The 27,856-nt window shown below is 34.8% G+C and overlaps 1 protein-coding gene across 2 annotated transcripts in view; it reads left to right on the top strand.

Moving 5' to 3' along the window:
• Positions 1 to 27,856, top strand: part of LOC101893859 (protein O-mannosyl-transferase TMTC2) — an 84,859-nt gene that overhangs the window by 18,781 nt on the left and 38,222 nt on the right. Inside the window, exons 2-3 of one of the 2 annotated variants that reach the window (XM_011293815.3) lie at positions 1,491 to 2,228; positions 23,947 to 23,985. The gene's annotated coding sequence lies outside the window, so the exon portion shown is untranslated. The remainder of the gene's footprint in view (positions 1 to 1,490; positions 2,229 to 23,946; positions 23,986 to 27,856) is intronic. The other variant, XM_011293816.3, reaches the window with a different exon arrangement.

The following is a 27,856-nucleotide window of genomic DNA, read 5'->3' as shown; positions in this document are numbered from 1 at the left end:
TTCGGAATTTATAATGCGACGGTCGATTAATACGAACGGATAGCGACCATCGGCTATTTTGATGGCTCACACCATCACCATGGCCGTTGCTTGAGTTCTGGCAGCTAAGCGAAGGTGAACATTTTCAGCTGACCTCTTTGGCAAGAAACACGATCATTTTCTTTGTTTACAAACTGCTGGGCACCGAATGTTTTCTCATCGGAGGAAACCAAATTCGGCAGTTCACCATTTTCGGCCATGCGAAGCAACTCTTTTGCTCTTATGAGTATATATTCTTTCTGTTGCGGTGTAAGTTCTTGCACTTTTTGGAATTTCAATGGCTTTACCCCGAGCTCATTTTTCAATATTTGCCGAATGGAATATTGCGCTGTGTTCAACTCACGAGCCATTTTCGGCCACTGCGACGCAGGTTTCGATCAAGTCGTTGCTTTACTTTACGAATCTGCTGATTTCTGCTGATGTTGCTGTTTTCTTCCGTCCACTTCTTTAAATAACAGTATCACGGTAACGAGCGCTGGTACTAGACACAAAATATTTATTCCTATTTAAATGGTGGAGTGCTCTAACGATAGCCACTTAGGGTTTTCCAGCCAAATATAAAGAAAGCACACTATCACGCTTGAATTCCATCACGAATTTCTTTTTTTTTTTTTCTGGAAAATTCTCACCAAAATGCTCTTGTACACTTGTAAACAATATAATGAGCTGTCACTGGAATAATTTTAACAGCTGTCGGACGAGTGGCTTAGAAATGACAGCAGTCTGAAATTGGTTGCGATTTTTCCATTTCACCCTGTATACGTAAAATATGAAAATCAGCCTTGAAGTTTCATTAAATAGTGTGTGAATTTGTAGAAAAAAAATGTTGGCTATGTGTTGCTCAAAATTTTATATGCATACTATATATGTAGTGGGATTTTCTAACTTATTTGTTGAATTACGGATAGATATCGGTATGAATGAAAAGCACTGTTCCTATTAGTGACTTAGTGACTACTTATTTGGTCGTTAACTTTGCAAACATTTTCGTTAATTGCCGAAAATATAAGAATATTAATTTTACCGATTTCTGTCGGTAACTCAAAAAATTATTTGAGAATCCTACTACTGATTTGAAATTCGGAGAAAAAATCGAATATTAATGAAAGGGCAGCTGCCAAATACGTTGTTTAATGTTCACATCATTGTTTGTGCGAAATGTGAAAAAAGTGGTTGTAATTTCCAAGATACTTTAAAAAAGCTAAACGCTCGTTTGCAGTATGACGAATTCATAATGATTAATTACACACTCATATACTCTTGGCAGGTATTGATTCAAGTTGTCCTGAATAACAATAGATTGTTTGATAACATTTCCATTTAAATGAAAAATCTAATGGCTAAAAAAATGATTAATTTAAATTAGTCATCAAAGACAACAAAATAACTAATTCGCTAATTAAATCAATTTATAAATAACTAAAGCTGTTTTCTTTCCCTCTTCATTGCAGAGAGCGACATTCAAAATTTATGATGACTGTCATCAGGGTTGTCTGAACCAGAACTTTGATGTCAAAGATACAAATTGCCCGGCTCATCATAGCTGCCTGTCTGGCCAAACCAAATGCAAACAATCGGATATAAAAATAGATTTCAATTGTCTACAAATAAATGTCACTGCAAATTTAATTACAGCAAAGATACAACAAAACCAAATCATATCTAACCTTAAAACTCGGTCATTCTCACCCCGGCAAAGCAACGACCGCAAAAAAATTATGCATTATTAATTTCAACAATAAATGCAAATGGAAATATCAACGTCAACGTTGACAGCAGTGTCGATATAGTTTACCACCAATACTCTGCACAATGTGAATGTAGAGCGGAGCTCATCTACCCCCATTATCTACGCCAGCGCCGTCAGCGACAGCGACATTAATTTTAATTAGAGCAAATCAAAAAAGTATAAAAAATAGGAACAACATCAGCTGAACCACTATCGAGCTAAGCTGAGCTGCAACGGCCGCACATCACACAGGATCACAGCGATTCAATTATGCAAATATTTAATCACATGTGACAGAAAAAGTTTTGCGATTCATCACCGAAATTTAGAAGCAATTAAGTTTCGGTTTTTTCTAATGCAACTGAAGGATTTGAATTTGAACATTTAAAGCGAGAGAGTGAGGCCCTGGAACAGACGTTGTCGAAAAAAAAACATAACAAAGGAATACGGCGACGCAAAGGTGAGTGAAGCCATCAAACATATTCTGCGATAGAAGCTAACGAGCTGCGTCAGCCATAACAATGGCGGGACCAAGCCGACACAATCTTATTTGCAAAATGTCAGCAGCGCGTTGATTGAATTAAAACTTTAGCTAGGTAGTTGGCACCACAGAACCACAGTCGGCAGCGTCAATGTGGGCACACGGCAAAGTTGAAACAACAAAAAGCCACTCCAACAATCATTGGTTGTTGTTTTTGCCGCTACCTAAATGCTGTCTAATTGAATATTTTTATAGCAGAATACACAGTGAGCGTTCAAAAGTTAAATTTCAAAAATTAATACGATGTGTAGAACATAGAACGAGTCCTTTCGGGGCGCTATTTGTCATAACAGCAAAACATTTAACCACATTTTAACAAAATATGACGCTATCAACAGCTGACTCAAGTATTCGATTCAATCCTGCATTTGCCAAGCATCCACATTGCCATCACTTTTCACCAGGATCTCAAGCAATTACAACTTCTCCCTCAGACGAATACTCTCACACGTATATGTCGGCATACGCACACATACACATTCAATAAACAGCCCGTAGTTATGCTGTATAAATTCTTAAAATTTCTGCCATACATATTTAAAACTTAAGGCCACAATGAAAAGCAAATGAATTGAGGTTTCCCCACTCCATTTGCAGACGCCCCCACAGTATTTCGGGACAATGGAGGGCAACAGCGGTCGTCTTCCTTATCCACCACTCCTATATATCTGCATACACACAAACACACTCGCACTCCAACTCACACACAGCCATAGACACACTCATACTTTTTGAAGTTTTTCAATCAAGGCAAAAAAGTTTTTATGGCTCCAGGCGACAGCACAACATTTTGCAACTACAGATTTAGTTCAGTTGATGTTGTCATTGTGGACGTTGTTGCTGTTGTTGTCGTTGTTGTCGTCGTTGTGCTCGTCGTTGTATTGTGCAGTTTTGCCACATGCCTAGCTCCACATGATACCCGACATGCTCTGTGAAAGAGCACAACCTACACTGGGGCCACAACGCTCCTGCACGCTGTAGAAGAAACCCCAAAACTGAAATGAACAACAAAGTGTTAAAAACGACATATCACCAAAGTGTTTGGACTCTTTGGTGATGCATGATCGAAAAACTTTTATATAAAACGTTTGAATTGCGATATCGTAGGTCTGTAAATTTCGTTGGTATTTGATAGCAATTGTTATCAAACGTTACTGCCCAGCAAAACCTTCCATTACCACATAATAAGTTCTCCAACCGCCTTTAGGCATTCGAAACAAGTTACAAATCAACCCTCTAATCCGTTATTTTTACAAAGACATCTCACCCGAAATACGTAGGAAAGATTATATATTTTATCATACCCTTCACAATGCCCTACATTGTCCTTCCCAATTCAGGTATGTCTATATTTCCTAATGCAATTGTTTAAATTTCATACAACCAAAATGCTTTATGTATGTACATAGAGTCGTAAAGTCTTAAATATTCATCAAGTCTTTGTCGGCACACTCTGTGCCGACGTTACTCATAACTTGGTAAGGAGGAAAATAAGTTCTTTTACTTCGTTTTTTTAAGAAATAACCCAATTTTTTTCATTTTTTTTTAAGAAATAACCCAATTTTTTTTTCGAAAGTTACTTTGCTTACATTACACTGTAATGGATTGCTTTGCCCATACCACTCCCACGGTTTTACTGGGTAGGGACGTAATATTCAAAATGTATTTGACTAATCAATTTTATTAGCAAATGGAAGGAAGTATTGCTGGATATCTCGATCTGGAAAGGGGATTTGATTGTTTCCTTGTAATTTATAAAACCAAAAACCGCTAAACTGATTTTCCTGCAAATTTTAATTTAAATTTGCCAATGTACTGCAGCATCTCCTGAAAGTAACATAGCCTATATACATTTTTAAAATTCCACTTGGAATTGGAGATGTAGCTTTAGAATTGGATATGCCTTCAAAAAATGAGATTTAGTATGCACATATTTATTGAACGGTCTTCAAATTTATAATGTGTAACGAAATTTGATATGATTTGCCAAATTAAAATTACGGAAACACAAATTAATACACATACTAAGATATTTATGTCTTTTAAAAGGCATGAATAGGATTTCGCGAATATGTCCTATTTCGGCTTGTGCATATAATTGTTATTAATAGTATAGTTGGTGTGTTTTCATACACAGTTAATGAATTCTAATTCTGTTTTCAATTAGTGGTCTTCAATCCCAGAATTGCCCAGAATCGCATATATTTCATAATTTTCAGTATAACACGGCTCAGAAGTAAGTCCACCAGTAAAGTACCAACTATGATCGTTATTGAATGCCTATTACAGCTTTATAATTGGAGCTATATCTAAATATCAATCGATTTCTACTAAATTGGATGAAAATTTGTCAAATTTGCCAAATATCAGAATGCATATAAACTTGAGTCAAAAATATAACTGTGCTCTATATACGTAACTGATTTGACTCAAAATTCAACCTGATTTGACAAACGAACTAAGGTTTCCGTTTCCATTTATGAAATACTAGCTGGCCCGGTCCGCGTTGCCGGCCCCTACTTTTAGTTTTTAATGCATATTTTTTAAAGCATTATAGAACACTGATCTGAATGATTTCAAAATAGTCAAAGATAATTGGTCTTTTACACCCATTACCGTAAGATAGGAATTAATTTATTTTTGTCATTTAAATTGTGTGTTGGAAAACCCATAAAGTCCATATTTTTCTTCATAGTATAATTCAATAACGATCCAAAAAATAATATTCGTGATTTTTTCATGTTTCTGCCACAATTTGATATTTCGGAGTTCAAAGCATGTAGACGTACATCCCACATCTACGTTCCCAGTCAATATTCTCTTCAGAGTTAAAAATTCAATAGTATACCAAATTTTTTTTTCTGACCAAACATTGGTTAGGAATGTGGATTTGCGGGTACACTAATGTGGGAACTATACTCAAAAAATGCCTATGTGGACAATTATCTGTAAGACGATTCTCTATCCCAGAGTAGCCTAAATACAAATAGCCAAATCAATTGATGAATGTGATCAAGACCAAGATGGACTCTACTCCAAAAGTCAAAATATTATGAGAAGAGGTTTTTTACACCCGTAGAAACAAAAATGCCAAATAAAGGCCTGAAAAATGAAAGAAAAATGTCGAAAACCCCGAATATAGCTTAAATTATATAATGGTTATACCCAAACGTGATCATTTTTTGCGAGGATGGTTTCTTCTCAAATTACCAACTTTTGCTAAAATGCGTATGAGTAAAATATGGTTAAAATGTAAACTATACTTGAAAAAGGAGTGTACCCTTATCCGGGGGTCATATATCGTGACCTGCAAAAGCGATTTAAGATATCTTGAAAGTTTTTTTTCCTAAATGTCCAATTCAATTCTCTACCATTTTGCACCCTTTATATTCAGTATTTCACTGATTGCAATTCCAATGAATTGCATTTTGAGTTCTCATTGGGCGGATTATTGTAATATGAAAGAAATAGGTCCACTTATAAGGGTTATACCAAAGCATGGTCCTATTCTTATAATTATTAGAAAAAATGTTTTGTTCTTCTTAAAATCTCAAATTACCAACATTTGATATACATCTGATATATATTTTGAACAACTGATTATTCATGAAACCCCTAGGAAAAATTTAAAACTCTATGGTAACTTTTGCGAAGTATAGAGCAAAATATTTGAGGCCCTTTGTGTTTGGTTAAACTATATAAAATGGACCCTAAAAACGTTTGATCGACCCCCCCCCCCCTTTTTTTTGGGATTTTTAATTACCAACCAAACTGACTACTGATGATAGCGCATAGTCACCGTATAACGTTTCATGGGAGTTAAGGTTACTTGTAAGGTTTCGGAAGAATTTTCCAAGGAAATGTATCCTTTTCTTTCCAAATTTTCAATTTGCTCCACTATTTTATATAGTTTGCATATAACAGTGCTCTTCATATTCGGTAATTCACTGGTTGCAGTCCCAATGAATTTAGCATTTTAAGATCTCATTGGATGGATTATTTCCATATCTAGTCAATTTCCATTGAATTTTTTTTTTCGATTTTTCCCGATTTGAGAATTTTTGCCATGAGATCTCTTTTATCGTGTTTTTTAGCGATTTTGAAAAAGTAATTATCTTTTAACATTGGTCTAACCGCGTTAAGTTATTTCGATATCATTTGACTGACTTCCATGCAACTCGCCATCAATTTCAGTTCTCAAGAAATCAAGTCAATTAAATAAATTGGTATTAATATTCGAATTAAAAAAATATATAAAAAAAAACACTACAAATGTACATTACAAAAAAGTAAGTCAAAATGGAAAAAAATCATGCAAAATAAAACATTACTATTGTACATTTCAAAAGTCAAAATGAAAATGTTAATATAACACATTTTTACGCGATTTTTTTGAATATTATCCTTTTCGGAAAAGAGACAATTCCGAATTTGTATGAATCGTTAAAATCGGATCAGCGGATCTTGAGTTATAAGCGTAGTAACTAACACAACTTACATTTATATATATAGATATATGGGAGTGGATCTGAGCCGATCTCGACAATATTTGGCAAATGTATTTCAAGACTGCATCGGATATCTTGCACCGAATATGATTGTTTCGGATTGTATATAACGCCCTTTGGGACCTAAATATCAAATTGGAAGAAAAAATTAAATTTTTAAAAGCCTAAAGATTCTATTTCCGTTTTATTTTTATACCCTACAACACTATGTGTTGGGGGTATTATAAGTTTGATTGGGCCAGAATTTATGTAACACCTCGAAATATTGGTTTCCCATATAGGAAAGTATATATGGATCTTCCTAGCTCGCCGAGCTGAGTCGATCTAGCTATGTATGTCCGTCCGTCCGTCTGTCCATGTTAATTTGTAATCACTCTACAGGTCGCAATTATGACCCGATCTTCACGAAATTTAAAATGTAGGTGGGGTTAATGTCAGAATAGAACCCTATTTCTTTTGGAGCTGATCGCCAAATGTTTAGGGGTTGCAATGGACCAAATACTGAAAAAATGTCTGATTTTGCAGTAGCTATACAGGTCGCAATTATAGACCAATCGACGCGGAATTTCGCATGTAGCTAGAGTTTAGGGCGGGGAAGAAGCCTACCAATTTGGGTGGTCATCGGATAATATTTAGCGGGTAAAATAGACCATATCTTTTATGTTGAAAAAATTCAAAAATTGTCATTAAACCGCAAATATTTTAAACCCCGGCGAAATCACAAAGCCATGACAAGGTAACTTCTGACCTTCACATTGATGTTAACATCCAACAAATCGGATATATAGCAAAATATGTGCGATATATATGTCTATCAAAGAAGATATGCTTGAAAGATCTTTTATATGTCGAGAACGGCTGAACTGATTTCGACAGTTCTCATTAATTCAGAATGGCCTCTTGGCAGGAAAGAAAAAACGTCTAAAACAATCGCATAAAAATATCTTTCTAAAGATGAAAATATTGATTTTCTAAAATTTTCTCATATTTTTTCAATTTTGTCATTTTTTTGGCATATTTTAATTTTGAATTAAACATTTGGTAATATTTTTACAGCTAAGAAAACTAAGTAGTTAGGATATCATATACAGATCGCATTTATGGCCCGATCCTTACGAAATTTTACATGGGGATAAGATGAGCGTCAGAATAGAAGCCTACTCTGTTTGGAGATGATCGCCATATATTTAGGGTTTGAAATGGACCAAAAAACTGCAAAATTGTCGGCAGGTCGTAATTATCGCCCAATCCTCACACACATTTGAATGGGGGTTACCGCACATTGCAAAAGCCAAGCAGTTTCGGATGGCCATCCAAAAATATTCAATGTGTGAAGTAGTTTGCCAACTTTTGTAGAAAAAATACGAAAATGTCCATTCCAGTGACTTTTTGGAGAATTCACAAATACAGGAAAGACGCACTTCTGACTATTTCGTTGAAGGATATAATCAAATGTCTGTATCTCATATAGATGCGTTTCAGTCAAAAACCAATAATAAATGTTAATCTTTTGCCACTTCTGAGAGATTATGGGTCTTTGGGAAATATTGGTTCCAGATCTAGAAGAACATTTAAATTCGTTTAAGTTGCTATTATTCGAAAATTAGAGAACGAAACCTGATGGTTTTCTTTTATTATTTGTCACAATATCTTGTGGAATTCTTTCGAGTATCTCGCCTATATAAACTGTATCGTTTATTATAGTGTTGTAGGGCATTCAACGGTCGGCCCCGCTCGACTGTAGCCTTTGCTTACTTGTTTTAAATTACATTAGAACGATGGTAATGTTTACTATCGTTCTCCGCTGTTTGAAAATATTTGAAATTTTTGAAACAATTTTATAAAATTATAATGTAATTTAAAAAAAAACTGAAATAGAATCTTTAGGCTTTTAAAAATTTAATTTTTTTAATTTAAAAATTATGAAATATGTTTAGTAATTTCTAAAATATTTTTGAATAATTAATTCAATTAAAAATTAACTTTTTAATTAAAAATTATTAAAAAAAAATAACTTTTTAATAAAAATGATTAAAAAAATTATCTTTTTAATTAAAAATTATTTTAAAAAAATAAAATTTTAATTAATAGAAAAAACGCCCTTTGGGACCTAAATATCAAATTGGAAGAAACATATATGTGAGCTATGGCTGAACTCTTTTTTTAACCAAATTTATCAGACTTGCTTTTAACCCTTTCAGTGTCAATGAAAATTTTTGTCGAGATAAAAATCTGAAATTCCGTACTAATTTACTAAAATGTGCTCAGAAATTCGAAAACGAAACTAATAGAATAGAACTGCAATATTTCTAAATAGCGAACGTGTCTGTTATTAAAAATATCAAAAATAACGGTTCGTAAGAAAAACAAAAAATGGCAAAGAAAGAGAGTACTTTTAAATATCAAATATATTTGACAAAAACACTGAAAGGGTTAAGCTGAACTTGTCTTTATTACATGGGATGCATAATAAACGTGGAATTGAACGAAATATTTTTTCGTTAGCTATATCCAAATCAGAAACGATTCTCATCAAAATTCATGGACAAACAGAAAAAAACTGCATAAATTGACTTAATAAGTGATTCCAAATAGATCGACAAATGGGACCATGGATCTTACTTGCATCCTTTTGTCTGCTACAAACAAATACACAAAATATAATACCCTGGACCACAGCATGGTGTAGATCACATTATGTTTCTTCTTCAAAGTTAAATTGCAACGAAATATGAACAACTTAGAGTTGTATTATCTTTTAAGATTCGTATAACATTTAATAAATTAAATTAATTTTAAAACTTCGTTGATATCAAAATCGAAAGTCAAACATAACGAATTCTATTATATCCTCTCCTTGGGAGTGTGTTCAAATACAAATTCAATAGCACTATGAGGTAGAAAAATGCGCCTATGATTGACTATTACACAACATAAAAACGATGTCCCAAGAGACTGTCGCAAACCAATCGATTATACAGCGAAGGCCATAGTTTTGGAAGTTTCGGCCAATTTCCTTCAATTGTGGTAACTAAATCCTGAAGGAGAATATTCCCATGTTATTGCATATCCCAAAATCGAATTTAAGTTTTGATAATTTTTTACTCATGTCGACTTCTTGAATGTAATGGGAAATACTTTGTAGGATAAACATTGTGTTCTTTAAGATTGTTGTTAAATCAATATTTTTTAATAATAATCGGACACATAGAAAGTAACCAAAATACATCTTGTCAATGCAAGACACGAATCTAAAACACCGTGGGGAAATTTCTCTTGCTTTTCTCGATTTTTTTTCATGTCGATGATGATGGTACAACATTGTTAGAGGCAAAAAAAGAACATCAAGGACATTCTTATTGTCACGAATGTTTCAGTTTTGGTTTTATTGCGAGTAAATGATTACAGCAACAACAACAACAAATTTGCACATCGGCAATTCCCCAAAGTGGACGTAACAAAATAATTACGCTTTCAGATGCTAGTCCAATGGCTTTCGGAATTGTTATTCGCCGCTTTGTTAATGCCAACGAATAGAAAAAAATAGGGACTAGAATTTACACCAACATGAAGTATACCGCATACATATGTACATATATATTTCGAAATGGGTTTGTGCTGAAAACTCCAACAAATTGCACACAAAATTTACTCAAAATAACCATAGAAAATAATAATAAAGAATACAATCAAACACAATAAGAACATAAACTGCCGGCACTCATTCCACGATCCTCGCCATGCATGTCCAATCCCCTCCCCCAGCCATCGTGCCATAACCCATGTATATATCGAAATTGCCTCGGCTGTCTGCCTTGTTTTTCAACAAACGTTACAAGTCAGACTTGTGATTTTTCCCTTCGTGCATGCCGCCGTCGTGCGAATACAAATGCAAAATGTCTAAGCATTGTACATACATGCGAATACACAAGCGTGTGTATGTGAAAGGCTGAGCATACGTACACATATGACCAATTCATGTTCAGTCATTCATTCCACATCTACACCAGCAACTCGTAGACAAATAACTGAACACAGAGAAGCTGGGCATCGCAAAAAAAAGTGGAGCAACATTTTACGACGTGAACATGACCGGCATTTCTAATCATCACACAGAGGCTAGATGGAAGTATCCTGCGAACATAAAGGGACAGAAATCACTGGTAAAATCAGGGAGTAAGGGGACCAAAATCTAGCCAATGCGATAAACGAAAAAAGGTACTCCAATTTTCTTATTTTTTATTTCGTCGTGGTACAAAATCAAGAGGATATGGTTTATTCGGCGGTTTTCAGTGCCGGCCGTGATGAAACCAGAACTTAGATCTAAACAGGTCAAATCACTCGAAATAACATTATAATTTCGGTTTAGCTTTCGTAGATTTGTTTTCAAATGGTTTATATCCTAAATTATATGAAACAACAACGACGTAACCATGGCGAAGTTCATACTTTGTCGATTGAGTAAAGCCAGCCATATTAAATGATGGTCGGTTCACGTTAAGATATTCCCGCTCCAAATTTTGATATTAAATTCTTACCCAACTCACTAAGTTGCCATTGCGCTTCGGTTCACTCTTCATTTTGGTAAGATTTATTTCTCGATCAGATTTGAAGTCATAAATTAAATTTTACACCATTCCCAAATAAAACTTTATTGAATACTTGGAATGTACGCAGTGGGTGGGGACGAGGGGCAGAACATGTTAAGGTTATTGCCCGAATTACCATTCTTAGTTCAAAAATTGTACGAATGGTATTAGTAACTTATCAAGCAATAAAAAAGTTATAACTGAAACAACACAAACCAATAAAAGAACAAAGCGCGGAAATTCCTTGCAATCAAGCACAAATTGGCTTTAAGGAGAAATTAGGAAAGAAGACGGAATAAAAAACACAATCTCCTAAGCAATAGAAGAAAAAAGTTGGAAAACGAAAGGCTATAACCCAAACACAAGGACGAAAATAATAAAACAATTTTGGCGAATATTTATGGTAACCAATTTTCCAAAGTGACATCGAGTGCTGAGCGAGCTGAAGTGTGGAAGAAGGAGGCCAAACACAAAGGGCAAAACCATGACGACGGCAACAACATAGCCGAACAGAACAAATAAAACAAACAAATCTGTATTTAATGGTTTTCTTTAATTTAGCCCACATTTTCCTGCCGGCATTTCCCTTTTAACCCAGTTTAGAAGACATTTGTTTGCCTTACCTCTGTGTATATATATGTGTGCTGTCTGCTTGTGTGTGTTTGTGTGAGCTGGCTGACTATTAAGTACAACTAATTGTTGCAATCTTCATCTGCTTCTAAACAATAAAGTTTTCTTAGCTGTTGTTACGAAACGGCGAACGGCAAGAATGAAATGAAAGAATTTTCATTAGGAACACAATATGAAATGTGGTCCAATGACACCCTACCCTGCATTCTCCAAAAACCGTGTTGTCTGTCTTTATCTATTCTCTACTACCCTTCCTTGTATTCTCCTATCTTACATTTTGTAAATAATTTTCCAAGAACAAAGAATGCTTTCCAAATAAAAAAAGCAGCTGCCCCTAGCAAAGAAATTGCCAATACAGAGGAGATGAAGAACACGAATTTAGTTCCGTTGTTGCCACTTCAACCGAATGGTGGCACGGATATTACAACTGGTGCAGTGGAGGGAAACAATTGAGCGTCCCTGGTTAAAGCTCCGAAAAGCTATTTAACATTAAATTCCACTTCTGAGAAGGAAAGAATCTTCTTGAAAAATTATAAAACATTAGAATGTAAATAAAGCCTTGCCCAGCTTACCGAAGGAAACCCCGAGAAAGTTCTTAATAACTATAGAGCAGACAATATCCGAACACAAATAGTAAAGAGAGAGAGTATTCAACAGAAAGCGACAGGGGCAATGACAACTACAAAAAAATGGGTCGCAAGTAAGACGGTGTTCGGTGACTACAGGGCTTGAATTTAAACAAAACATTTCTCCAAAAAAATATTCTGCTGCCCAAGTTCCAACACACCAAATAATAATCAGCCACCAGGGCAAACAATTCAAGGCATTAATGAAAATGCGATTTCACCACACTGCTTTGCCCACATCATGGATGGGTGGGTATTCTCAGTTACAATTGTCATTTGTTTAGACATCTTGCGGTGCCGAGTGCCAAATACTTTCAACCATGCTCACCCAATTACCTCGTTTGCTGTTGGACTCAAAGACACGATTTTGGCTGCCAGTCGGTTTCCTTTCGAACCACCAACAAATATGCCATAATCCTTTTTCCAAAATTATTTCTTAAAGCGATGAGGATGGGATGGAATAGACTTGGCAAAAGAGCTGAATGCAATATCACAATTTAAATTGCCTCCCTTGCCCAAAAGTGGCCTACATACAAAACTTCAAGATTCTGTTCAAATTGAAATCCAAATTACATCGTAGACAATAAACGACACACATTACCCATGATAGAAACAATGTCGTTTTTTACTTCGCATTCGGGTAGACCCAAAATGCTTTTAAATTAAAAGAAAATCCTGTAAATTTTCTTTGTGACGAGATCTAATCCCACTGGACATTTTAGTCGTTTGTCAATGCTGCATTTTCTGGGATTTAATTAACTTATTTTGCATCAATTGAACAATTCGTTCCTTTTTGCTTTGCTCCTGCCCAAAATCCGCCCAACACAATCAAGGGTCGTCCAAACGCTCAACAATGTGCCACAGTGATAAAGAAAAATGCCTTCGACAAAGAATAGTCGTCATTGATTGATAAGACGATTTAAAGTCAAAGCTGTAATGCCAGGATCCAAACGAATCGAGGTACGAAGCGGGGTCAAAACAGAAAGAGGCACACAAGGAAGACAAAAATCGAAATCAATTCAGGGAGCAAATCACGAAAAAGGGTCGTTAGGTACAGTACCATTTGATACCGCCTTTTCAGTTGCTATTATTCTGTGGAAATGCTCGTACACAATGCTCGATTGTTCTATTTCATTGTATTTTAATAAACATTGATTTCGATAAATAAAAAATACAACAAGAATGTAGAGCAAAACAGGAATGGGGCAGATGACAATAACTGCGACAAGGAGACAAGCAAAGGCGATTGAGAGAACAAAGCGACAGCCAAAGTAAACACAGAGAAAATCGAAAAGAAATAATCACACTTCCAACAAACAGTCACCGACACTGTCGTTGCGACGGCTTAAATTATAAGCTGTTTATTATCATATTTTATTTTCTATCCCCATTTGTATGGCACTTTGAATAGTTGGTGCGTTCGCAGCATAGGACAGCGGTGGAGTTGAGGAGTGGACAGCCAGGGTGCGGTAAAGATGACGGCGACACTAAAATGTGGGGATTATGTTGATAATGTAATAAAGTATTGAAAATATCATAAAAAGACGTTTCGACAACTCTGCCAAAAAAGGAATCAATACAACTTTTTATGAAAAATGTCTCTGATGGTCGAAAAGAAAAGTAAAATTGGATTATTTCTGTTCGCACTTGGACGATATTAGCCTTAGCGCAACGAGTTTGTTAAGCCAATATAAGTCAAGAGGGATTTGAAAAATATGAAAAACAAAAAGGAAAAAAAAGAAAATCGCCTTATGAACTTCAATCAAATCTCATCACAATACCAAGGGCCCGGCCCTTTTATGGATGAAACAACGATGGTGGTTGACAGTTGTTGTAATGGCCTAATGGGCGTAATGTGACACATAGTGTTGCATAGTGACCATGCCACTATTTAAACACCTTAAAATAACTAATTTTTAATTAGCTTGCTTCTCTTCCCAGACTAGCGTAGTCGTATGAAGTTTTGACATGAAAAGGAAAAGTTAATCGACCCATTCGGCCGATATCATAATTTCGCAACGAACAAATCAAATTTAAAAATTTAAAAAAATTTCCAACCATTTTGGTCTTTAAGAAGGGAAAGCAGAAAAAAAACAGTGACAGAACGCAATGTCACTGACATTACAATATAATTCTCATCCAGCTGGCTGAATTAACTCATCATTGTCCCTTAACCTCGTCTGAAGAGTTCATGCTCTTTCATGGATTTTTCAATTTTCGATATCATCTTGTTAAAATAGATCTCCGCATTAAATATTGTGATGCTATTGCGAACTGCCAATGCCACATGGGGAATCGAAAGTCATCGTCGCATTGTGTATTGAATAACTAATGGAAAACTGACGAACGCCGGCATCCTTGTGGTCTCAATGACATCGGTTCACAAATGCGAGAAATTGCGACAATGGTAGTCCGAGTTTGGAAGGATGTGTATTTGACATGATTTAGCGTTTTTGGTGGATTTTCCTCGGGCCAGAATGAAATCATTAATTTTCATTATTTTCACATTGTGCAACTAACATTCGATATTTCTGATAAAAATCCACACATTCGTGGAAGCAACAGTAATATCTACGCGTATGTACACCGACATACATACATTGGCACATACGAGTATGTACCCGTATACACATGTGGACATAATGTGAAACATTAGTAGTCATCAACGGCAGCAGTTGCTGTAGAACAGTAGCTAGAGAAACGTAATAGCGTCAGTAGCAACTATGAAATATCAGAGACGCCGCCATCAATATTATTATTTCATGCCATACCGAGAGTCATTACACAAATTCTTATTATGGTGAGCAGCATGGCCATGTAACGCATTCATACGCTCTCCTGTACACACACACGCATCCACACACATATATATTTACTACTACACACTGTAGGGTTTACGTTGGCATTTGCAAATCATAGTCATCATCAAAATTGATTGTAAATACTCATTTGCTTACTTTCCCCTAACTGAGGATATATTCGCTATTACGATACCGGTAAAATGTCGCACGGACGAGTGTTCCGTCACACCAACTGACTCGAGATCACCTGGCGCAATACTGTAGTTTGTTGTTTTGTCAGTTTCATTCAAACATTCGCTTCAACGAGGGCATAAATTACAGTGCACCTTAGAGCACTTGCAATATTAACCTTAAGAAGTAAAAAAGCAAGAACGTTCGGTCGCCCGAACTTTTTATACCCTCCATTTGAAAGAATCTTGAGCAATTAAAAAAAAAAAATCCGTCTAAAAATACCGCTCAAATGAATACCTTATATGGGAGCTATACGAGGACGTGGTCCTGCAGAGGTAATTCGTGTCATGGACTGTAGTAACTGTTCCGAACTTTTTATACTAAATTTGAAACAATTCCGGTGAATAATGTCGCAAAGATCAAGAAAATACCGAATATCTGGGGGTATCGCTATATGGGCGCTATAATGAAACGTTGGCTGAAATCATCAATATTCCGAATATCGGGGGTACCGGGGGGGTATACGATATCGTAGACTTATACAGGAAATTCTCTTCTAGGGGGTAAAGTACTCACAAAGAACTTCTCGTGTAGAATTTCAGGCAATTCCATAGAAAAATATTGCTAAAATCATGAAAACACCGAATATCAGGTGGTACCGTCATATGGGGGCTGTGAACCGATATAGCCCATCTTCGAACTTGACCTGTCTGCAGACAAAACACAGATCTTTGCAAAATATTAAAACTATAATGCTTAAGTTTCTCATTCTATCTATATAAAATAATTTGATAAATTCGCCTATTAATAGTTCTCCAATAATGAAATTATATTCACGATTTATGCGGTTCTGCACAACTGCAATATTTTTTATGAATACAAATCTCAAAGATCAAATTGAAATACATTATTAATTGTTTTGGGTTAAATTATTCCCATAAAATTACACAATGGAAATCCATAAACTCTCCACACAATATCTGAAATCGTTTTTAATGTCACTCGTTCAAAATTTAAAATATTAGTTTTCAAAATGTTTTGGATGACTGCTACTTGTATTTTAATGCCAAACTACTTTGAATTTGTCTAAGAAAAAATCGATCATAACTTCGAATTGTTTAAAGTAAATGAAGCGTTAAAGTTTCGTTCGTGCTTCAAACTGTTATGAATAATTTTGAACGGCGCTTTCCGATTCTGTGTGTACACACACACACACAGCAATTCAAGTCAATCCCTATCTCTCTTTCAAATCTCACAAGTGTATCAATACATACTCGTACAGCCACCCACATCGCCATCGTGCTTGAAAAGCATATGTAAATTGAAAGTATTTGCTTTATTTATGGAAATGAACTTGAATCGCTCCTTGGCTCGTCGACAAGAGAAAAGGCACTGTCAAGTGTTTCAAAACTCAAAAATGCCAGGAGACGACCTCTGTGTCAGCCTCAGTGTCTAGCTGTACTAATGATTCCAACCAACATCAGCGCCATCAGACCGCCATCACTTCGAGTGAATACTTAAACATATGCCTTTGTCTGCGACTCTTTACGCTTAAGCATATTAAATAATTTTTCAAATGCCACGAGCACAGCGATAGACACTAGACAGGAGCTACCAGCCGGCAGTCATCAGCCGGTTATCAGTCAGAAGATGTGTTGGGTGGGTGAAGTGAAGTGAAGCCGGCGGAGTACTCAGAAGTGAAGATAAATTTTCGCATACTTACGAATGTATAAATGTAAATATTGTTCGGTTCAGTGTGTTCCAAAGTGATACGAGGGTAGTTTCGAAAGTTTCGTTTCAGCCATTGGGGTACTACCCAATACTCCTGCAACCCAATAGAGTCGTGCTTTTCTTGTGCCACCCTCGCATTGTGTTTGCTAAGCCATTGGAAGACATGGTGTACAACTCATATGCCTCCGATTTCCATGTAAATGGAAAAACAGAAATCTTAGTTCGTAGATACCAGAATATATTTCCTAGCATGTTTGCGCTGTCACATTAATTCTGCTCCATTTGTGTTGATATATTCGAATAAAACGTTCATTTCGCTCCGGCTGTGGATAAAAAGCAACGGGGTCGGAGTGTCAGTTATAGATGACAAGGAAATAGATGTAGCGATACCACCAACAATGGCAGTAGCAACAAAATAAATTGAAATTGTTTATAAACATTGTCGATGATTTATGCGCTTTATATGCGTACAATAAAATCTCAACTTTACAAGTAACCGAAAGGAGAGGCAATGAATCAGAATGGTCATGGTCTTGATGTGAGACAGAAATTTGAATGGCAATCAATAGAAGAAAAGCAACTTTGTTTTGGTCTCTGGTAAAAGACACAGCCACATCCATTTTTAAATTCATTCATGCATTAGTCTGTAGCACAAGGCAATTTCCAAGTTATTTTCCGCCTTAAACTTTTCCAAAAAAAAAAAGTTATTTTTTAATTCAAACAAATTACACAAACTATTGATCAAACATCCCCTCATACATGCTGTTATACGTTACCACGTTTGTCGTGATTATTTCAAAAGGATTTCATAAGAATGTATAAGTTCCTATCGGATTACAATGCAATTGAAACAATCGACACGTGAAAACTTGTTCTTTAAAAAGCAATCAAAAATATTAGCTACCTTAACTACAAGTGTCGGCATAGAAATTGCCAGCGAACATGCAACATGAATTCACATGTCGCGGCAAACAGGGTAGATGGAGGTTATCGATTTCAATCAATTTCAACAAGAATTCAACATTTTTTGGGAATACTGGTCACAAGACAGTCAGACAAGTTAGAACGTAAAGGTCGGTGCTACAAACGAATGTGGTCATACATAACAACCAGAAATACGAATGTCTTTCAAAGTGCCCTCAAATTGATTTCGTAGAAACGTAGGTCTTAAAATGTAATATTGATTGAGCACACATTGGCAGCGTAGCTTCTATGGACATAAATCAGCACCTATATGGCCCATCCGTGTTCGAAAACTATCTCGTCGAATATTATATTAAAGATTTATTGATTAACAAATTGTTGTGGAACATTTTCCCGACTTGATATCGGTAAGTTTGAAGCAAAACGGAGACTTTTACTGATTTATCCCATTTGTTATACTCTCCACCACACAGAGATAGGTGGTATATTAAGTTCGTCGTTCCGTTTGTAACTTATCGAAATAATAATTCTAGACCTAACATAGTGTAATATTCTTTATCAGCGCAAAATTCTAAGACGTTTTAACCCTCTCCGTCCGTCTGTTATAATCACGCTACAGTCACAACGAATTAAGATAGATAAGTCTGCAGGCAGGTCAAGTTCGAAAATGAGTTATATCGGTCCACGATATCGTATATCCCCCACATAACGGTACCTAACGATATTTGGTATTTTGGATGATTATAGCCCAATATTTCAATGGAATTGTTTAAAAAGGGGTTCCTTCTTAGTACTTTACCCCCTGGAAGAGAATTTTCTATATAGGTCCACCATATCCTATAGTCCCCCATACAATATTCGCTATTTGCATGATTTTAGCGACACTTTTTACCGGAACTGTTTCAAATTTTGTATTTAGAAATCGTAATGGATACTGCAGTCTATGCAGTATGCCCACCCACATCTTCATGTAGCCCCTATATAACGATACCTCCTGATATTCGGTATTTTGATGATTTTAGGGACATTATTCACCGGAATTGTTTCAAATTTCGTGTTTGAAGCTCGTAATGTGTACTACAACCTGACGGAAAGTTTTCTATGAAGGCCCTAGTCTTCATATAGCCCACATATAACGACATCTCCCTTTATTCGGAATTTTGATGATATTAGCGGAATTATTCACAGACATTGTTGTAAGTTTGATGATATTAGATATTTTTTTTTACAGAATTGTTTCGAATTTCGTATTTAAAATTCATAATGTCTACTACAGGCATAACAAAAAATTGTATATGCAGGACCACGTATTCGTATAGGCCCCATATAACAATTCCTTAAAAATGGTGGAAGATATTAAAAGTTCAGTCCGGCCGAACGGAGCTGCTTTTTTACTTGTTTCTACTAGATCTATCAACTGTTTTACAAAGACAATCAGAAAACGTTGGTACGTCCCAAAGACTGGTACGACGAGTCCTGAGTTCCGATACCCGAATTTAATGAAAGTCAGTTTTGGGCTACTCATTCTAGAGAGTGTCTTTGAGGCATTTAAAGAACGCAGAATATAATATATTTTTAAGAAGAAAAATTGTACTGTACATTCCTTAAAAATACCTTAAAATATGTAAGGCATTCTATATAATACTTGCATTTAATTTTTGGAGATTACTCTCTCACTGGATAACAATAATCCATTCTTTGCACATGCCTTCCGACTTCTGTTACGAATTGCTAATTGCCATTTTAGATGAGTCTTTCGTGAAATTCAATTTTAACTCGATGTTGTTAATTGATTTATGCATCAAATAAATAAATCTTTACATCTGACTGACATATGGCAATGCATAAATCAATATTTTGTCACGAATGAATTGCCTCCAATTGGAAATATGTTCATTTCTCTGCACACAAAAACATCGTTACGCATGTGGGTATGGTGGGGAGTGGGCAAACTTTTTGCAGATTAATTTTATTTTGTCGTTATGTGAGTTGTTTGTTTCGTTATTGTTCTTTTTATTAAGAACAGCTTTAAAAGGCATAAATACTTCATTCATTTATGATGATGATTTTTTAGATATTACTAGGGTCTTGGCAACAGCAACAGCAACAACCACAACTGTATCAACAGTAATCTCCATGGCAGCAGCGGCAACAACAATAGCAATTCCAACAAAATCAAATAACGAAACAACAACAATAACAACGCACAAACTGAGAACGGAATCCGTGAAAACGAAAAAGTTTGCATTTTGTTTGCGTGGCATAGGGGCTAACATTGCCCCCCATTGCAAATGAATTGAATGAATGAATCCTAAACAACAATTTTGTCGCAGCATGCCGCATCGTAAGTACAATACCAAGAGCACACCATCTTCTGACCTCCACCCGGTTGCCCATCTATGCGGCATCAAGGAACGTAGCAACAGTAACAACAGTCAGACAAATACGCACACCCATGCACACAGAGAGCATTATTTAATGGTGGTAGTAAAAATAAAATAAAAAGAAAGTATGTTGATCCAGTGTTTAGTAATACTCACACGCACAGACATTCAAACACATATTCCACACACACACACACAGGCACATACACACAGGCTCACAAACCCATATACAAACGCAAGAGGGATAAAGTAACAAATTACGTCTCATTGTGAGTCGTAAATACGCCATATACACAAAGACCTTTAAGCTCTAACACACGCACACAGCGTAGTTTGATGAGCAACAGTAAGCAGCAAAATTCATGCTAGGTTCAGTCGGGCAGACTGGAAGTTTGAATGGTAAACTTTAACTATAATTCGAATATATTGCATTTGTTTAAAGGATTGCGAGCTACAGCGTTCCGCAGGTATCGGAAAAATATAAATATTTACTCGTAATGCCTGTTTTTACTCAGATTTCTATAATATAAACTACGATAATCATTTGATGAAGGAATTTTTATTTTTCTGAAAATGTTGACAGTTTCAGGATATTTCATTTTCAGGATATTTTATTTTCTTTTTCGAAATCAAAAGACAAATATCTATGCAGAAAAATGTAATTGATGCAATGATTTCACTGGTTCATTTATATGAGTTCAGAGAAAGCCGTAAAACTTCCTATATTTTCTTCAATCATTCGAAAACAACTATATGAGGTCCTTATTCCAAGAACCTAAAATCTTGTTTTTCATTCCTTTCTTTGTTTGCACTTATTAATTTCGTGCAAAAAAATATGCAACAACAGGCAAAAACTCCCAAAATGAATGCTAGACCAATAGAAAACCATATATAAATTCCGAATAAATATTTATACTTGGTGTTGCGTTAATTTTCATAGATATTTTTCAAAATTAGTAATGTATTCCTTTCTTCGTAGTTTGACTGTCATAAAAAGGGATGGTAAAGACGCCATACTTAGTATCCAAAAATTATTTGGATGTTTTGTGGGTTGCACCCTTGTAAAAAGAATGGATGAACAAGTAAAAATGGGTCTTAAGTTCGGCCGGCCCAAACTGTTTATACCTTCCACCACTACGTTTATCAAAGTAAAATGAAATGATAAAAAGAGTATGATATGCTAACTTAGAATATCAATCCGCTTTCATTGAAGAAATTTGAATCTAATTTGGTTGGAAATTGTGGCCTCAAAAACCTCCAAAAGAGGGGGTGCCGTTATATGGGGGTATACCTAAACGTGCTTTTCCAATACCAATCAGCGTGCACATAAGATGCTTTGTGCTAAAATTCAAAGCTCTACATTAACTAATGTGGACTCTATTGTGATTTCAACAGATAGACATGATGATGACTTAATCTGATTAGAAATATTTACAAATTTCGAAGTATTCGCATATTTATCAGAGGGAGTATATTTATTTATTTATTCAAATTCATTTTAGTAATACTATGCCTACAAGACCATATTAACATATATGAGAACTGCATATGAATAGCCACAAAAACAAGCTTCCAATAGGTCAAGAATACCATTGACGCCTTTATCTATTGGCTTCGATGCTAGAGCGATTATAACGTTGAACTTATCGAAAATAAATGTATTTAAGTTCCAGAAATCCAATAAACTACACCATAATTCTAATTGCTATTGTATCTTTATCCAAAATTAACATCTCTCGGAAAGATATTCAAAAAATATGGTGTAGAATTTAGTATTTTCAGTGTCTTGTCCAAGAACAAATAAACCTGATATTCGAACGAGGAAATACAGAACAATGTACCTGGAATGAATGCATAAAATATGAATTCACAAAAATGAATATGGGAGAAATGCAGTTTGATTACATTCTCACCGTTTACTATTTCCGTCGAAATGTAAACTTTTTTCATTTGGCGTTTGATGCAAGTGTTTGTTTACCAACGTAATGCACTCCTCGGCAGGGTTCAAAAGCCCCGGTTGTTAACGTATTCCTTTTTTGGTTGCCATTGCCGCAACGATTGCAAACAAATGCCGAATGACTCTAGCTCGCTGCTCGGAAAATGGAATGCGCTGCGTCTCCTCACACTCCAGTAAATAATGAAATGTATTGGCTTTAGTTCTTTTGTGGCAAAATAACAGCGGAATAAACTAAAACAACAGAAAGCAGGACGACCGCACTTTTCACATCTCCAACAAATGTGTCTGTAAATTTGAAAACTGAGAATGCCACACAAAAAACCCTCCGTATTTAATTTGCGAGCATAAACGGATATTAAATGTTGCAAATTTCATTTGATCTTTTTTTAACAAATAGTTGTTGTTTTTCCCCTTCCTGGAAAAAACAACAACAACCATTTATATTGAGATCCTATGGAAAGGGGATAGCTTTCATATAATGCAAATTCAAGCTTTAAATGAAAATTTTAATATATGCGGTTTTACTAGCCACGACAAGCCAAATAAAAAATAAAATTAATAAAAACAATTACGACATTTCACAAATTAATGTGTGAATAATCTCATACAATTTTGTATTGTTTTTTTTTTAGTTTTTTGTGCAATTATAATTTTTTTCTTCACAAAGTTGGGACAGTCGTACTTCCTTTGGAGCTAATAATATTTCTTTGTGTTTTCGTCCTTAAATACTCGATTTTCGTGGACATGTACTTATATAAACTTCATTTTAAGAAAATCATCTCTCGGTACAATAACTTTTGTAGATATTTTTAGATTGCTTACTTTTGGCATATTTATAAATTTTGAACTGGAGTTATGCAAGTTTTACATGTTAGTCTTTAAAGAATACTTTCAAGGCAACGTAAAAAGCAGCACACACAAGCTTTTAAAGTTGTACCGCTCTCTATGTAATATCTGACCTTTACAAAAATACACAATAAGAGATTTAAAATGAAACATATCGAGGTTGTGCCAGCACAGGCATTTACACAACTGATAAATTTAATTTGTTTCCATTTTAGAAAATCAGAAATTCTCCTCGGACACTAACTGAATTTAAATCAACCATCCTGGCCATTTGAAAAATGGTACCGTTTTTCGAATATCACACATTTTCCTTATTCATTTTTCATCGAAGTGCGGATGTAAATAATGGCTTAGGTGTTCAAATCCATCGCCGTTGATATTGATTAATGCGATTCTGTTATTCGCTTTTTATTTCCATGTAAATGGATATTTATAAGATATTAATTGTTTGTCTTGTTTCTTGTTTGCAGATACTAATGTTAAACATATTTGAGAGAATTAATCATCACGTAAGTAGCAATGTAATCTGCGTAGCAAATATATTTACATTTTGAGTATAAGTTTCAGTATCATATTTATAAAGAAGGCAAATAAATTCATTGCACAAACTTTTTATACCCTTCGCCATACTATGGAGGGTATAATAACTTTGTCATTCCGTTTGTAACTCCTCGAAATTCTCATGTCGGACCCAACAAAGTATATATATTCTTGATCAGCGTAAAATTCTAAGTCGATTGAGCAATGACCGTCTGTCTGTCTGTCTGTTGTAACGGATTGAGATAGAAGACTAACGGTATTTTGATGATTTTAGCTGCATTAATCACCTTTTTTTCAAGTTACGAATTTGAATATGGTAATGACTTATGACAAACAATACATAAACCCACGTCGTATTGACCTTAATATGTTTTAAGATTTTGACAGAATTTTTAACGGATTTTATTTTTGGAAAATTTCCAATTTCGTTCCAAATGGTGGAGGGTATTCAAAGTTCGGCAGGGCCGAACTTACTGCTTTTTAACTTTTTATTTATAAAACGGGTTAAATACATAACTGACTAACATAACATAGAAATTTTGCTTGAACCGTGCAGATAAATGCAAAAAAAAAATATTTGTGGTTTTAACATTTTAAAACAGTTGGTAGGATCTCTTATTGGCATTACTTCATCCAATAACATCACTTCGCCCTCCTAGCATCTGTTGTGCTAAAATATATTCCTTTGCATATGTAGTTAATGTAATGATGATTTTATGAAATACTAGAGACAAATACTCGCATTGTTTGCCACAACAAGGCACCATTAATGTTTGTGGCTACTCGAAGATAAATGGAACAAATTCCTCATATCCGGACTTCCTTTAGAAATCTGTGATTGGATGAGAAACAATGAAGTGGTTTTTATTGCTTCGGACAGCAATGGTTTTGTTTCTAGTCAGCATAACTTCTATAGAATTTCCAAGAGTTTGGATTTAATCGGTCTATAGCTGTCTTGAATCAAAAACTATTTTTAAATCAAACTCAATATAGTTTATATATGCAAGTATTCATCGAGAATTTTATCTCTACCTATGAACTTCTGCCGCCACAGAGGGTATGATCTGCATGAATGTCAATGACTATCTCTTTGTGATAGGCTAGTAAGAAAAAATCACGTGCACGAAACAGATGTGCAAAGGCTAACTCGGACCATTTATATGCCAGCGAGTTGTTTGATTATAACGAATGAAAGGTGTCTTCTCGTCTGCTCACCAATCATCGAAGGTTTGGGAGGCTCGCGTAGGATAACCGCATCCATTGGAAATCAATTTCATTTCAACATGCAACGTAACTTTCCACGACTGTTGATTAACATTTCAGGTACATCAATCTGTTTTGATTCAATGTTTATAATTAAATTTTGAATACCCTATTCTTTCTTAAGTTAAAGTTTATCATTCCGTTTTTAACTCATCGTAATATTAATTTTAGACCCAGCAGAGTACATATTCTTGATTAGTGTAAAATTCTATGTTTCTTTAGCCATGTCCATCCGTTCGTCTATTGTAATCATGTCCAAATGACTTGGTAGGAAGCAACATTAAAAGTTAATAATGGGTTCTACTTCCCATGGGAGAATATTGTCCATGTAGGTTCACGCTTTCACATTGCCCCTATTTAACGATAAATCCCAATATTTGGTATTTCAATGACTGTATCCAAAATGTTCAACGAAATTATTTAAAATTTGCTAGATATAGTAAACATTCCCTGTAGTTGAAAAATGGTCATGTAGGTTTTCTTGGATGTAAAGACCCCATATATTGGAACATAAACCGGATTTGTTTTTGTAATAGTATCATATGTAAACATAATGACTTATGAAATCCGGAAAATTATCTCAACATCGAATGAGACACCAATTCAAAATTTTAGAAAGAAATCAGAATAATTTTATAAATCAAAGAAGGCCACATTTTAAATCAAATTATATTTTCAATTACGTCTTAAACTTTCTTGAAATACCAATAATTCAAAACCCTTTGAAATTGCAACGTCTGCCTGCTATTCCTTGTTACACTACCAACCAATAATTTTAATTACACAGTCTCTGTCAGTCAATAGCAAAGAAAAATAACAGTAACGAAGGACAGCTATGAGTGCCATAGAAACTTTTCCACAATGAACACTGATTCAAGTTTAATTTGAAAATGGCCATTAACTTGGCGACAAAACAAAACACACTCAACCGCACACAACACATACAGGCACACACACACACACAGGCACACTCACATCCATTTGCAAAGTCACTTCATTTATCGATGGTCTTGTGTAAACAGAACATCGATGTCGTTCTTTTCTGTTTTTCTCTCTGAGCAAATAAAAATAAACTGGAAATTGGTTGCGTTTATTCCGACAAAAAAAGAAGCTGGAATAACAAACATTCAACTACGGCTAGTGCTCTCTGAATTCATGCAACTCTTCGGTTGCAATCTATGTGTGGGTGAGTGGGAGACTAAACGTCAATTAAAACTGTTTGGGGCCGATATAAACAACTGCCAACTGGTCTCCATGAACCATCTTGGCCCACACGCATGAATTTGTTTACACAGATAGAGGCGTATGTTTGTGTGTGTGACTGTGTGTGTGTCTTGTATAAAAGTATTATATAATTTAAATACAGAGAAAGAGTTATAAAGAGCACCGGCTACAATTTTCTTTGAAAGATACACATAACTAGAAATCCATATCACATTTCTCAATAAACCCTAGCCAAATATGTGGTTGAAGATATAGCAATAGTTTAAATACAATTTTTTGAGATATATATATATATATATATATATATATATATATATATATATATATATATATATATATATATATATATATATATATATATATATATATATATATATATATATATATATATATATAGGTTTTCAAATTAAAAGACAGAATGCTTTTGCACTCTCCCTTGATTCGGCGTTAGGTGAAAGATCAAATGAAAAGTTGATATATTCAAAATTACAGTATCTTTAATATTGCTGCTGTAATAATCCTTATTCTTTGTATTTTATTTATTTATTTATTTATTTATTTATTTTTTTTTTTGCAAAGAAAATGGAAATATTTGTGTTCTGTTTAAAAAAGGAAAGGATAATTCTTCGACAATATGTCCCTAGCCGATGTTATTTTTAATGAATCTGTTCTTGTCATTTCATCGAGTAAAACAAAAATTGGATTTTCTGATAGATCTTTAGGTGTCCAAATTAAAGTTTCTGACGAATGAAAAGTACAACAATTATTTTGCATTCAACCTGGATTCGGTGTTATGTAGAAGATCAAATGGAAAGTCAAAACCATAACTGGATATTCTGGATTAGAATATATTTAAATCGTCTGCTCTAATAATCATTTCTCATTGCATTTAAATCAAATCATTTTTTGCATTTGTTTCACAATGCCAAACATTTGGTTTCGGAATGTTGCATCGTATAAATCCTTATACAATTCAAATTCCGATGGATAATTGTGTTTGTGTAATTTTGATTATTCTGTCAACTTCGTAGATTAATCGTCATGTCTACCATTTGGCACAATTTCAAAAAGGCTCCCAATAACGAAAATAGCACATTACAGGTCTGTTTGTCAGTGAACAGCCATGTTCTCCGATCATCACCTGCTTCTGTTTTACATACGTATGTGTACATAACTACACTATATGTATGTGCTACATTCATATGTGTATGTGTAAAAAAAGAATGTTCATTATATCCCTTTTTTGTTCCTGTTGAAACTTTATTTTGATTCCACATAAAGACCCACCATGGACTGAACAAACCCACGCCTGAAATAATAGACCGAGTTTGTACGCCTAAAATTGTTTCTCGT

This window comes from Musca domestica, unplaced genomic scaffold (assembly GCF_030504385.1).
Source record: "Musca domestica strain aabys unplaced genomic scaffold, Musca_domestica.polishedcontigs.V.1.1 19, whole genome shotgun sequence".
Lineage (NCBI taxonomy): Eukaryota > Metazoa > Arthropoda > Insecta > Diptera > Muscidae > Musca > Musca domestica.
Note: the sequence above shows the minus strand (reverse complement) of the source record. Positions and strands in the feature narration are given on the sequence as shown.